The 16,064-nt window shown below is 43.7% G+C and overlaps 1 protein-coding gene across 1 annotated transcript in view; it reads left to right on the top strand.

Annotated features, from left to right (window-relative positions):
- The first annotated feature begins 3,353 nt into the window (after positions 1 to 3,353).
- The window catches only part of LOC143930421 (uncharacterized), a 277,574-nt gene continuing 264,863 nt past the window's right edge, over positions 3,354 to 16,064 (top strand). The window contains exon 1 of the mRNA XM_077454728.1: positions 3,354 to 3,499. The gene's annotated coding sequence lies outside the window, so the exon portion shown is untranslated. The remainder of the gene's footprint in view (positions 3,500 to 16,064) is intronic.

Here is a 16,064-nt window from a genome sequence, read left to right on the forward strand (position 1 = left end):
AGGATTTCTAAGGGCATACATTTGTAATTTCACTCCTCACTACCGATCACAGTTTTGAAGGCCATAAAATGCCAAGATGGCACAAAACACCCACAAATGACCCCATTTTAGAAAGTAGACACCCCAAGCTATTTGCTGAGAGGCATGTTGAGTCCATGGAATATTTTATATTTTGCCACAAGTTGCGGGAAAATTACAAACTTTTTTTTTTTTTTTTTTTTTCACAAAGTTGTCACTAAATGATATATTGCTCACACATGCTATGGGCATATGTGAAATTACACCCCAAAATAAATTCTGCTGCTTCTCCTGAGTACGGGGATACCACATATGTGGGACTTTTTGGGAGCCTAGCCGCGTACAGGGATCCGAAACCAAGCACCGCCTTCAGGCTTTCTAAGGGCGTAAATTTTTGATTTCACTCCTCACTACCTATTACAGTTTTGAAGGCCATAAAATGCCAAGATGGCACAAAACACCCACAAATGACCCCATTTTAGAAAGTAGACACCCCAAGCTATTTGCTGAGAGGCATGTTGATTCCATGGAATATTTTATATTTTGCCACAAGTTGCGGGAATATTACAAACTTTTTTTTTTTTTCACAAAGTTGTCACTAAATGATATATTGCTCACACATGCCATGGGCCTATGTGAAATGACACCCCAAAATAAATTCTGCTGCTTCTCCTGAGTACGGGGATACCACATATGTGGGACTTTTTGGGAGCCTAGCCGCGTACGGGGCCCCGAAACCCAAGCACCGCCTTCAGGCTTTCTAAGGGTGTAAATTTTTGACTTCACTCCTCACTATCTATTACAGTTTTGAAGGCCATAAAATGCCAAGATGGCACAAAACCCCCACAAATGACCCAATTTTAGAAAGTAGACACCCCAAGCTATTTGCTGAGAGGCATGTTGAGTCCATGGAATATTTTATATTTTGCCACAAGTTGCGGGAATATTACAAACTTTATTTTTATTTTTTTCACAAAGTTGTCACTAAATGATATATTGCTCACACATGCCATGGGCATATGTGAAATAACACCCCAAAATAAATTCTGCTGCTTCTCCTGAGTACGGGGATACCACATATGTGGGACTTTTTGGGAGCCTAGCCACGTACGGGGCCCAGAAAACCAAGCACTGCCTTCAGGCTTTCTAAGGGCGTAAATTTTTGACTTCACTCCTCACTACCTATTACAGTTTTGAAGGCCATAAAATGCCAAGATGGCACAAACCCCCCCAAATGACCCCATTTTGGAAAGTAGACACCCCTAAATTTAGGGGTACACTAGTGAGACTCACAGGTAAAAAAGCACCTAGGCTGTCAGCGACTGTATCAAAACGCTACAAAAAAAACTGTTAGCGATCGCAGGGATCAGGCCTGACTCTGCGAACGCTGCAGTTATGTGTGTTGTGTTTTGTAAGTGACAGTGATCGATCAATCGATCGATCGATACTGCACTTGGGTGGGCTGGGCTGGGCTTGGCGGAGGGGCTAAACTATCTGGGCTGATCCCGCTAACAATGCGTTTTGGGAAACCTAAACTGCTGGCGACGCTAATATAGATCTGATCAGATACTATATTACTAAGGGAGGTGTATGCTTTGCGCGTGGGTGTTAGCGGTACTGGCACTAACCTGACGCTGCCTGGGGCGACGCAGACCTTATCTGACCCTCAAACTTATATCACCCGCCGGGTGATCAGGGGGTTAAACCTTTATTAGGTAATAAATGGCGGGTGCCCTGAAACTATAAAAAAATAACTAACCAACCAGCATCACCTGTAACAGTTATATGGTGATCACTGGTGAAAGGGTTAACTAGGGGGCAATCAGGGGGCTTTATGCGGTAGTATATGGGGGTCCCTGGCGCTATAAAAAGCTGCGGCGAACCTAAATACCTACCTGCCTAACTAGCGTCACCTGTGACACTAATACAGCGATCAGAAAAACGATTGCTTATTAGGCTGGGTTCACACTGGAACGATGCGGGAACGCCACGAATCCACGGTGGGTTCCCGCATCACACTGCCCTATGCGAACTGCTGGGAGTGTCAGTGAAATGTTAATGACACCCCCAGATCAGTTCGCATATCGCAGTGCGATCTGCAAACTCGGACAGGAATCGGATCGCATGGTGTGAACACCCATGCGATCCAATTCTGCTGCGGACCAAAAAAAGGGTCCCGTGCGAGTTTGCGGCGGGTGCGGCGAGTGCGATGCGAATTCAGCCATACTATCTGTATGGCTGAACTCGAATCGCACAGAGATCGGATGTGATTTGCACTGCAGTGCGGTGCAAAATCACATCCGTTCTCATAAACTGCTGCAATGTGAACCCAGCATTAGTGACACTGGCGACAGGGGGTGATCACGGGGTTAAACCTTTATTGGGGGGGCCCCCCACCCGCGGGAAGGCAGGGACGTACATGTACGCCCATATGCCTGCCCGTGCCATTCTGTCGACGTACATCGTCTTGTGGCGGTCGGCAAGTGGTTAAAGTGGATGTAAACTCACTCTCATCCTTTCTAAGCTACTGCACTATTGGTTATCTAGAAGGATATACATGCCTCCTGCATGTATACTTATCTGTCAAATGTCTCCCCTCTGTCTGCTATGAGACCCAAAAAACTGCAGATTTTGTGGGTGGGTCTGTTTTCCAGGGCTCAGTGGGTGGAGTCGTGATGTCAGTAGACTCCCCGCCCACCTCTGCACTCCCCTTATCAACATGCATTTTCTCCTGTGTATTTCTTACACTGAACTTCTGCTATGATCTCTAACATCTAGTCAAAACCTAGAAAAGTCCCCATATGACTTCACCATGCCAAATCATGCTGAGGTGTGGAACAGCCAATCCTTGCAGAGCAGCAGAAGAAAGGAATGGGAGGGAATTAAAAAATAATGCATGTCTTAGGCTAGTGCACAAGATATGTAAATCACCTGTCACTCACAGCAAGGGGGAGTTTTTCTCTGTTTGTCAAGATTTATCCCACTGAACAATAAAAGTGGATTGCTCAGAGATGGATTAACTCTTTGTGGCAAGACTGGTTTCAAATGATAGGAAATCGTATACTCTACATTATGACATCAAACAAAAAAAAAAATCAGGTTTACATCCACTTTAATGTTCCCATGTAAGCACTGTGTAATATGTTGGTCCTACATCAATAATATGATAATAGAATCAATTAAAATAAGAAAGGAAAAAACAACGACAACCTCTACAAGTAGGGGAATAGGTAAAACAAAAAAGAAAAAGTGTTTTTTTTTTATCATAACCTAAAGATATATCTATACAATGTACTTCCCATGAAGAGTAGACCATAAAAAGGCAGAGCAAAGTACATTGTCAGTACACCAGGAGATAATCTTGAGTTTTTTTGACATACAGAGTTGATAACAGATGTGGAACATAGATATAACCTGTGAGGATTCAGGAAGGATCCACATTCTACAGAGAGTAAACTCCAGCAAGCAGCACAGCCAGACTGTAAGTAATTCCTCTTTCTGTGTTCATTAGTTCCAAATAACGCTGGGGTGGGATTTTGTAAAGAATATTTTACTCCAGACACCTTGTGATCACTTCTTTTTGTGTACTGTATATACACACTCTCACAAAAGTGAATACACCCCTCACATTTTTGTAAATATTTTATTATATCTTTTCATGTGGTAACGCTGAAGAAATTACACTTTGCTACAATGTAAAGTAGTGAGTGTACAGCTTGTATAACATTATAAATTTGCTGTCCCCTCAAAATAACTCAACAAACATACATTAATGTCTAAACCACTGGCAACAAAAGTGAGTACACCCAGGGGTCATGTCCTGGGGAAAAAAGTGTGGGAACTCCCACCCAAGATCCACTCCCCCACCAAAAAATAAATAAAAATAAATGAAACGCTCATATGCACGAACGCTTCAAAAGTTGTATTTTTCATCCAATTTTCATATTGTGTGTATGAAGCTTAACTGTTAGTACATAAAAAAAAAAAACAATCCTCAATAAACATAAATACAGTAATTCTCTGAATAATCAGCATTCATTCAATTGTGCTTCCATGCAAATGTGAACATCGTGTTCTGATCTTTATTGGGGAATTTTATTTTGTATATAGAATGTTTAGGTGGTGAGTTTACACTTTTTTCATTGAACAGAGTTTGGATAACAGAGGGTTAAACGGAAAGGTCATAAATTAACTGCACATTATCTGGACATAATGCTGGGGAGATAGTGATGTGTTCCTGCTTAGGAGATGTATGTTAGCTTGGGGGGCTGCAAACTCTGCAGGGCTCCAACACACACTCACTGCTATTCCAACCCTTCACATATTTCCACATAAACTTCCCTCCTGGCATTAAACTTTGCAAAGGGTAGTGTGCTCAGCTTTCCACCCCAAACTTATGTTCCTCCCTCAGCTCACCTCTCTCCCTGCATGTCCTGTGAGCAGAATAGCTGTGCTCCTCCTCTGGGTTCTCTCATCATATGGCCCTGAAGATAGAGGAGGGGGGGATTCAGCAGGACACACAGAGCAAGTATGCAGGAGACTGGGGGGGGGAGATGAGGAGACAGAAAATCAGGAGGGGCCGGAGGGGAGGAGCGCATCATGAGAGGTCTGACTAAATACAATCTCTTAGCAGCAGGGACCTGATCTACTTGTCAGCTAGCTGTGATTGACAGGTAGATCGAAGTGGAAGCTGTCATGGGGCCCCCTACTGGCAATGCCTGAATGGTGAGGTGTCAATTACTATTGCGAGCTGTGTCGGCAGCTGCTGGTGTAGTACCTGCCACAGAGCTTGCATACTTCAAAGTCTTGCAGGACAGGGCTGCTAATGGGAACTGAGTTCCTGTTGTGGAAAAAGTACAGGAACTCCGTTCCCATGCGTTCCCACAGGACTTGAGCCCTGAGTACACCCCTAAGTGAAAATGTCCAAATTGGGCCCAAAGTGTCAGTATTTTGTGTGGCCACCATTATTTTCCAGCATTGTCTTAACCCTCTTGGGCATGGAGATCACCAGAGCTTCACAGGTTGCCACTGGAGTCCTCTTCCACTCCTTTATGACATCATGGAGCTAGGCTCAGAATAATTTGCCTGCCAATGCAGCTACCAAAGTAGCCTATTCCATCGGCTAAATGTCATCAGTCACTCCTTCCCTAGCCCCACAGCGTTTTGAAGGCTCCGATGATGGTACCCAGGTTGAGGAAGGCAGTAACTTGATCCCAGAGAGAGGGGATGCCCAAGAAGGACAAGAAACTGGCAGTCATGTTCCCTCAGCTGCAGGATACTGTCAGGTTTTCTCCAGGGACGAGGAGGGAGGGGATGATGAGGTCACTGACTCTACGTGGGTGCCTGATAGAAGAGAGGAGAAGGAGGAGGCACATCCCCAACGAGGCAAGATGCCCTCCAGGGGCCAGCTTAAGGGAAGCCACCCGACTGCATCACACAGCTCCGCATGTGCAGGGCATTGCTGACTCCCTTCGTATTTTGAAGTTCTTTGGTGTGGGCCTTTTTTGATACGCGTGCAATAGATCGCACCATTGCTGTTTGCAACATATGTCTGAAGCGTATCAAGCGTAGCCAAAACAGCAGCTGCTTGGGCACCACATGCTTGACTAGACATATGTTAACCTCCCATATTAACAGTACTTAAAAGACCCACACCAAAGAACAAGACGGACTTCTCCTTGCTCCTCATCAGCTAGGATCTCCAACCCCACTATACCTTCAGTCCTCTCAGAAACCTGCACTGAGAGGAATGAAGGTGTAGAATTAGGTGTGCCAAGTATTTGTGGCAGTCTGCTATCACTACACCAACATACAATTGTAGCAGGCAAATTTCTCTACCCCAGTAGCTAAACCGTCAAAATAAATTTGGTCCCAGCCATCCACATGCTCAGCGGCTGAATGCTAGCTTGGCTAAATTGCTAGAACTCCAACTGCTGCCTTTTCAGCTGGTAGACTCTGCCCCCTTTTGTGAATTTGTGTAATGTGCAGTACCTCAGTGGCAGGTTTCCAAACTCCATTTCTTTTCATGTAAGGCCATTCGGGCTCTCTACCGTCACGTGGAAGACAATGTATTGGCCTCAGACAGGTTGGTCAGCAGTAAGGTGCATATTACCGCTGACTCATGGTCCAGCAGGCATGGTCAGGGACGTTACCTTTCTTTCATGGACACTGGGTAACTCTGCTGGCAGCTGGGAAGTAGGCTTGTGCAATTTGTTTCGTAACGAATCGAAATTCGGCCGAATTTTGCATCTTTCGGACATTCGGATGCATCCGAATGTCCGAATAAAAAAATGACGAATAACAACGAATATGAAAGAAATATAACAAATGAATTTGAATGAATTCGACATGATTCTGTGATTCTTTAAAGATCTAATGAAACAAAAGGTCAGCTCAAAGTAAATCTTATAGTCCAATCAGCTAATTAATTTTGTGCTGGAGGTTGGATTACGCAAAGTGCATTCCTGAGAACTGAGTTAGAAGGGTGTTGTATTGTATTTGAGCCGAGGAGAAGAGACGTTGTCATTGTGTGTGTTAAAAGATTCAATAAACAAACGACTTTCCAAATTACGAACCATTATCACGAATATCTATACATACATAAATATCGAATGTCAACAAATACGAACGAATGAATTCGACACTCTACGAATAATAACGAATTATCCGAAAACGTATTAACGTAACATAACAAATATAACAGAACGAAATTATGTATTTTATGAATGACAACAAACCGAAAACTAAACAAAATTTTCTGTTGTGCACAAGTCTACTGGGAAGGATGCAAGACAGGGTGCAGTATTGTTGGAGCTTGTTCCACCACCATGCCTCCAAAATGCTAGTAGTGGTGATTCTGCCACACCTCTCTTCTCCACCCCTTCCTCTTCTTCTTCCTCTATGGACTCTTCCTCTGCAGATTTTTTCTCTGAATCAGCGGTGCTCCGTAGGCGTTCAAGGGCTACGCAAGCACTATGCCATGCAGGGCTTGAGTTGTTCTGCTTAGTGGATAGGAGCCAAACCGGGGCAGAGATTCTGTCAGCTCTGCAGGGGCAGACTTCAGCCAGGAATGGTGGTTTGCGACAATGGCACCAACCTCCTTTCCCCCTTCTGACAGGCACACTTGACCCATGTTCCCTGTTTGGCTCACATCCTGAATTTGGTGGTGCAGCAGTTCTTGTTCAGGTACCCGGGCTTACAGGATCTCCTGAGGCAGGCCATGAAAGTCTGTGGGCATTTCCGCCGGTCATATGATGCCAGTGCTCGGCTGGCTGACCTTCAAAAGGAATGCAATCTGCCCAAGAACTGCCTCATTTGTGACATGCCCACCAGGTGAAACTCAACGTTGGCATTGCTGCAGCAGCTGCACACGCAGCAGAGGGCCATCAATGAGTACCTGTGTGAGTATGGCACCAGGACAGGGTCAGAGGAGCTTGGCTTCTTGGTTTAAGAGGGGCATGTAATTACAATATTTGCTCTAATATTTCAGTAGGGCCCATTCTTGCGCTCAACAAGAGTATCTGTAAGGCCTTACAGCGTTGTGCCACTACCGCCTAAGGCCCAATTTTTCTGCCCCTGTTTAACAGGGCATATAATTACAAATTTTGATCAAATATTTAACAGCAGGGCTCGTTCCTGCACTCAACTTGAGTATCTGTGAAGGGTTGCAGTGTTGTGGCACCACCACCAATGCCTAAGGCCCAATTTTTCTGCCCCTGTTAAACAAGGGCATGTAATTACAATTCTTGATATAATATTTCACAGCAGGGCCTGTTCCAGCCCCCACCAAGTGTAACTGTGAGGGCTTACAGTGTTCTGGTACCACCAACACCTAAGACCCAATTTTCTGCAGAGTGTATAGGGCAGGCCGTATAGTATATACAGGCGGTCCCCTACTTTCAAACATCTGACTTACAAACGACTCCTACTTACAAATGGAGGGAGACAACCGGAAGTGAGAGGAAATCTACCCCTAGGAAAGGAAATTCTCTCCTGTAAGAGTTAATATGGGAAAAGGGTGTCTCCACTGATGCTTTATGACCAATCCTTGTTTCCCTAATAACCCCAAATTTTCAAAATCCAATTGTCATTGGGACAGAAAATGAGGTGAAATCTTCTGAATAGGGGCATAGACAGCAAAACAAATGTTACAGGGGTGATAACCCTTCTATGTTATCCAAAAAGCTTAAAATTTTTTTGGCCGGAGCTACACTTATAAAATGTACCTGTTCCAAATTACAAATAGATTCAACTTAAGAACAAACCTACAGTCCCTGTCTTGTTTGGATTGCCAGTATATTGCTGTTCAGAGTATATCGGGCCTAGGGGACCCACGCCTTTTCTTTTTTTATCCATACAAGACCCAAAGGGCCTGGTAATGGGCTGCCGGGGGGGTACCCATGTCGTTTTTCTCAATAATTTTCATCCATATTGCCGGGATCCGACATTACATTACAGCCATAAGCAGTTTTGAATTACTTTTATTCCTTTAGAAATGTCATTTTATGCATGGACTGTTCTAAACACAGGAGACATGTGCAACTTTATAGGCATACTATAGTCACCCCCCAGGCATGATATATAGGAATATTTCACTTTTATTTTTTCACTTTAAGCATTATTAAAATCACTGTTTTTAAAACTTTTTTTGCATTGATACATGTCCCCTGAGGCAGGACCCGAGTCTCCAAACACTTTTTAGGACAAATACTTACATATTAGCCTTTAAAATTCACACTTTTGATTTTTCACGTTCGGGTCACCAGAGACTTTAGCGGTGTTTGCATGCTCGCGCAAACTTTCAGTCCATTCGCATGTTCTGCCACAAACCGAACCAGGGGGTGTTTGGCTCATCCCTATTAACAACATGAAGTAGTGTACCCCTGCCTACATGCTTTTAATAGTAGGTTTAACAGGTCAAAAGGAAACAAATAAGAATAGTCCATTGCTGGGATTTGCATACCTTTTGCATACCTTGATATGAAATTGATCTCTTTCCACAGCAGACTTGCAGAATACTTCATGTGTATACATAGGTTGTTCCTCTCGCTCAGAATACGTACACATTATGGCAAATTTACCTTACAAGTGACCCCTCCTTCTGCCCTGTCCAATCCAGGCTGTCAGCCACAAACTCCTCTTTCACTTCTTTCGAGTCTTCTGTCAGTTCTTCACCCATTGGGTGGCCATTGATGATGTACCTCCTGCACATGCGCATCCCCAGGGCCTGGCTCCATTGTTGACATCTTACAGATGAGTGTAGACTAAGGGCAGGCATGATGGAATACCCTTTCCCTTTCCTTATACATTGCCTCCATACCTCCTAGCTGTGGGTTGTTTGTTCGCCCCCCACTTCTATCATCGCTAGCTCTCCCTGCAGGCTCTTCCGGGGTGTTATCCGCTAGTACATGGAAACATCTCCAATAAGGGTATGTGTCACTGAATGTTTCTTCTATTTGAGTAACCTACATACAGTGCCCTGAAAAAGTATTTATATCCCTTGCAATTGTCCACATTTTCTCATGTTACAACCAAAAATGTAAATGTATTGTATTGGGATTTTATGTGATAGATCAACCCAAAGTGGCACATAATTGTGAAGTGGAAGGAAAATGAGAATAACCTACCGTATATACTCGAGTATAAGCCGAGATTTTCAGCCTCTTTTTTGAGGCTGAAAGTGCCCCCCTCGGCTTATACTCGAGTCATCGCTGTCTGCCCGCTCGATCAGCGTGTCGAGCAGACAGACAGCGGCCATTCTATTCAAAAGCCGCGCCTCCGGCTCCGCCTTCGCCTGTGATAGGCGGAACACTGAATTTCCCAGCAGCCTGTGTTCCGCCTATCACGGACATCGTATCATCCTCGTACTACGGACGAGGATGATACGACGTCTGTGATAGGCGGAACACAGGCTGCTGGGAAATTCAGTGTTCCGCCTATCACAGGCGAAGGCGGCGGCGCAGCTTTTGAACTTTACAATGGCCGCCGACGAAGAGGGCACGGGACGGCACGGCACGGGACGGGACGGGACGGGGGCAAGGCAAGGCACGACACGGGACGGATGCAAGGAGGCAAGGCACGGCACGGCACGGGACGGAGGCAAGGAGGCAAGGCACGGGACGGAGGCTCGGGACAAAGGTAGGCTGGACACACACACACACACACACACACACACACACACACACACACACACACATGGATGGAGACACACACAGGGATGGATGGATGGATGGATGGAGACACACACACACAGGGATGGATGGATGGATGGATGGAGACACACACACACAGGGATGGATGGATGGATGGATGGAGACACACACACACAGGGATGGATGGATGGATGGACACACACACACACACAGGGATGGATGGACGGACACACAGGGATGGACGGTCACACAGGGATGGACGGACACACAGGGATGGACGGACACACAGGGATGGACGGACACACACACAGGGATGGACAGGCATGTCTCACCCTCGGCTTATACACGAGTCAATAAGTTTGCCAGTTTTTTTGGGGGTAAATTGGGGGCCTCGGCTTATATTCGGGTCGGCCTATACTCGAGTATATACGGTAATCCTGCTTTAAACTTCTCCACAACTTTATCCCTGACCTGTCTGGCGTGTTCTTTGGCTTTATGGAATAGTTATTTATACGGAGATTACTAATTAGGTGACTTCTGAAAGCAATTGGTTCCACTAGAATTTAGTTAGTGGTATCAGAGTAAAGGGGTCTGAATTTAAATGCATGCCACACTTGTCAGATATTTATTTATAAAAAAAATTGAAAACAATTTATCATTTTCCTTCCATTTCACAATTATGTTTCACTTTGTGTTGGTAACATAAAATTCCAATAAAATACATTTACGTTTTTGGTTCTAACATGACAAATAGTGGAAAATTTCAAGGGGTATGAATACTTTTTCAAGGCACTGTATGTCCAATATCATGTGGTTATAATAAATGTATTTCTAAATATTTATATACATTGTAATTTATGTTCTTATCAGCTGCACCCCTTGAACCCCCGAAGAAGCTAATTTTTCTAAGCACATTGGAATTGAACACCTTTCTTTGGTTTTCCCCTGTGGCTTATTTACACTGAGTTATCATAAAAGAGTCACGCTACTTAAATATAGTTACAAAGTTACATAGTAGGTGAGTTCAAAAAAAGACACAAGTCCATCAAGTCCAACCTATGTGGTAATAATAGTAATGTCACTCATAAATGGCTTATTCTCTGCCTATGTCTGTCTGATTCACGCATTTATGCTTACGTATTTCCATCAAGGGAAGGTGCAAGGGGTTGCAGCATTACTGTGTCATGCATATGAATACATACAGTGCGTTAATGGTTTTACTACGGGACTTTCACCCCCAATTTTTATAACATGATCATGTAATAAACATTTTTTGCTTTTATTCACGTCTCTGCATTGTTTCCTGAGGGTAGATTTATGAGCATTAAAAAAGTCCCACTTACTCTTTTTATTCTTTTTTCTTGATTATACATTTAGGGATGTGGTGCTGAGGTAGCTGGGGTGTCTTGCGTTTTTATAATGCAAAGCACTGTTTCCCTTCTAAAATGTTATGTAATGTCACAAAGTAAATTTACATTCATTTGTATACACAGCAGCTTATTTGTGGTGTGTAGACACGCAGGGTTACAAAGACAACTGCAGAGCGGTGTGGAAAAATACAGACGTTCCAATTTTCCAAATGGCTTGTGGGCAGGGAGGGGTAGCAGGCAGTTGTTTGTCAGGTCCTCCATGTTTCCCATAAACTCCTTGGGTGCCAAATACTGGGTCACATGTGAGGCCTACCCTGTGTGGGTTCTTCTGGGATACGTTAGACACTTCTTTGCAGGGTCATTTTACTGCACATTTGGGGTACCTTTGCTTCACGCTGTTTTCTCAATATCTTGCGACGAGGCTGAGGTTGCCATGGGGGAATACTGAACCTTATGGCGGGCCTCTATGCTTAGAGATGAACGTACACAAAAAGACTGCACTGAAACTGTTCTCCAGAAACCTGGCTTGACAGCTCACATGACTGGCTTGCCTCTGTCCATGGGTACTCCTTGTATTAGAGGAACAGTGTGGGTAGAAGAGGGGAAGAGCTATGCCTGTATATCAAGAATGATTGGATAACGAATGTGAGAGATGAAATAGCTAATGGGGCAAGGGAGGAGGTGGAATCCTTATGGCTGGAGCTTATGCTACAAGCCCCCTGTGATGGAACCGATTGGCACCCCAATTAGGTCCTTCCTTCTGCCAACCAGTGCCTCCTGCCCCCCAAACCATTCCGAGTAGACTGAGAGCTAATACCAGCCATTTTTACCCCGAAACATCGTACACAGACAAGATGTAAGGTAAAATCCAAAGGAATTACTATTTATTAAACAAAAAACAGGCTTTTTACATACTTGAAAAGTAGGTCAGTCACAACATGAACAATAAAACCAAATACCCAAACATCACACAAAGGTTTAGATAATGAAGTAGAGCTGTCTCATGCCTAATCCCATCATACAAGATCCTCCAAGAGTTAGTCAAATTAGCCAACAGACAGAAACAATAGGTGAATGGGAATTCACACCTAGACAATGCTTTGATTAATCAGGAGTCCCAGACAGTCTGACAACAGTATTCAAGAAGGCCCACCGCTGTCCAAATCTCATTTACCAGCTTTCTTTTCACATACATCTTTTCCCTGAGTTTCAGATTGGCAGAGACCATCATGGCTTCCTTGACTGTTAAGTGTAGTAATGTACTTTTTCATTATATAACAGAACATCTTCCTAAATGCTTGTAGGACTTAACCAGGTAATAGCCAGACCCGTATTTCTAATTGTGACAGAACCCACTGTTACTATGTGTTTTGGAGGGGGCTGTGGGCTGGCCTCTTACCCACAGACTCTGGCCCAGCGGAGAATGAGAGACTTGGGGACAAAAGGGCATTAGGATAATGTAATGAGGTCTCTATGTAAGTTGCATCCCTTCTCCCCCATTCCCTCTCTTGTTATTATGTTTAATTATGTTAGGTCATGGTACGCAGACAAAAGGTGTGGAGACACATTCCAGCGGAGGGTGTGTAAGGAGGGCTCCCTGCTTATCATAATTCCTTGGTGTGTTTCAATTGTAGTTGTTTAAATATACAAGTAGATGGAAAATGGAAAAACTCTGGACAGCCACACTCCGGATCGAATAAAGTAAACCGTGCCTTTATTTTCTCAAATGAAAAACCTCACATCACACAAAACGCAACAGCAAAGTGAAAAATATAGAACAAAATTCCTAACGCGTTTCATGCTAAAATTAGCACTTATTCGTAGCTGTACTACCCCCTCTATGACAAGGCTAAGGGGAGTGTCCCTAACTGTGTTTAAAGGTGTATGTTTTGTACTTAATAAACAGTTTATGCTCTGCATGTTTAACCTTCAACACCTATATGATTTGCCTCCTGATTGGGGGGGTTAAGTGCTGGTTATGGCGAGTCTGCCAGCTGCGTTTGGAGAACAGGAGACACAGGTCAAGTGGAGGTGCCCAGCTGGGGTATCCAAGATCTGTCACACTAATTTTTATGGACAGTTCAATGACGGCAATGGTACCAGCTGATTGGCTTAAGATCAACAGGGTACGAATATTCAAAAAAGGACAAAGATATATATCTGGAAACTACAGCCCAGTCATTCTAACATCAATAGTTTGTGAACTATTGGAGGGGGTGATATTGGACTATATTCAAGAAATTGCACATGAAAACTGCATCATTAATAGTAATCAGCATGGATTTATGAAAGATTTTTGTTGCCCGACAAATCTGCTAACATTTTACAAGGATGTGAACTGCCATCTAGATAACATAAAAGGCCTGTGGGTGTTGTGTATCTGAATTTTGCAAAAGCATTTGATACTGTGTCCCATAAATGCTTAATTCACAAATTCAGGTCTGTTGGCTTAGCCCATAGAGTATGTACCTGGATAGAAAACTAGTTACAGGGCATAACCAAAGGTGGTGATGAATAATCACAGTCCAGGTAACAAATACACACACCTCATCAGACACTAATCAGGTGCTATCAGCTCACTGCCGATACAGGGAAGAAGAAGAAATTGGTTGCACACCAGACCAATGTATGAATCTATTGGTGATAGAGGGGGTGGTTGGAGAGAGGGGGCGGTGCCCGTATGGGCGCACCGCCACTGATTGGAGGGTGAGTAGGCCACATCACCCTTTGTGATGTGTTTGCAACAGGAGCAGCCAGTCGCCCACAGCCATAGTTGCCCTTAAAATGCAACCAGATGGTGGAAGTCATTTTAGTAGATCTAAAAAAACTAGGTGACAAAAAGTTTCCTAAATTAGGAGCACGTCTGGAAACAAAGTTGATTCTGTCTTTCAGAAAATCATCACAAATGTGATCCTCAAACAAAACAGGCAGGTACCTATACACAATCATCCTAATATAATTGAATTCTTCACTAAAGTGCGTACTGATGGTTGGTCTGTTTCTATTGAACTGTTTCCTATTTCATTCACAATCACTACACTGAGTTCCCCTTAAAAGATCTCTTCTATTTTTCAAATTAGCAATTGATAGTTCCCTGTCACGCATATATCTGAGAAAGCCCCTTGTAGAAAACGATGATAAAGAGACTGCAATACCCTGTCATAAGTGTGCTGGTCATTACAAATTCTACAAACTCTGAGAAATTGACCAACAGGGATACCCCTAATGGTATGTTGGGGGTGGCCAGACATGGCCATCAACAGGATGTTCCCAGATAAAGGCTAGTGTGAATACACATGTTAACCCCACACAAATGCACACCAAGGAAATTGATGTCCTTCCTATCACAGTGTCCCATAAACTGAAGATTCATATCATTATGATTAAGATATATCAAAAATTCATCAAGAGGGCCATCCACAATGAAGATCAGGTCATCAATTTAGCAATAAAACATTTAAATAAAGGGTTTGAAGGGATTGTCTGTGTCAAAAATGTATTTCTTGATCATACATCATGGGACACAGGAGCTTCATTACATAGTGGGTTATATAGGCACCTTTGGTGATTGGACACTGGCTAACCCCAATTAAGGAGAATTCCTCCCCTATATAACCCCTCCCATACGGGAGGCACTCAGTTTTTTCGCCAGTGTCTAAGGTGGTTGGTCATGTAAAACATGTGCTATGAAGAAAGCTCTATGCAGGTCCCTGCAGGGGCCTAAGGGCTATGATAACCGGATCCATATCTCGGGCCGATATTTTGACTCCCAAGATGATATGGTACCCGGGCCTCTTCATCCAAAGAAACGAGGTTTTGCCTGTAAGTCCTCTCCTTTGGAAGACTGGGCTCTGGGGAAAACCAGACTTGGTGTACTATTTAAACAGTGGCACGAAAGTTTCTGGCAGAGTCTTTTACAAGGTCCAGGCAAGAGGTTCCTCTGAGAAGGAACCCAAAAAATAAGGCTGCGCTAAAACGTATACATTACAATATTAACAATGTGACGTGTTAAATTCTAGTATTAAACAATGTATACTATCAAAAAAAATTGTGTATAAAAACATCAAACTTGAAGCACATAAAAAGTCCAAAGAGAGGGAAGTACGAAGGTATGGAATAAGTCCCTTGAAGTGACTCTTTACAAACACCCTTCAGATGTATAGCAGGTGCGCCCAAAGAGGAAGTTCTATCCACCACCTATTTCAATGAGGCTTACCAGCTGCCAAGATCTCTTTTTAGGGAGATCATACAGGCATGAAGAAAAAACGATCGTTCCTGGTTTTTCCGATGGGTTCTGCTGGCATCTCCACCTCTTATATCTCTTTCTTACAACGTCTCACATTCCACCGAATTTTTTAGATAAGACAAGAAAGAAAGGCTCCCATAGCGTAATTCCGCATAAAAATTTAATACGAACGAAATAAAAGTAAAACAAACTCACAAATTCCAGTTGAGTACAAGCGTAAGTACAATCACGAGCCGGCCGGCTCTCTCCTATTAACACTGCCCGTCCTTCCTGGTCAAC

The sequence above is a fragment of the Lithobates pipiens genome, unplaced genomic scaffold (genome assembly GCF_037356315.1).
Source record: "Lithobates pipiens isolate NorthernLeopardFrog02 unplaced genomic scaffold, aLitPip1_a1.2 Scaffold_25, whole genome shotgun sequence".
NCBI lineage: Eukaryota > Metazoa > Chordata > Amphibia > Anura > Ranidae > Lithobates > Lithobates pipiens.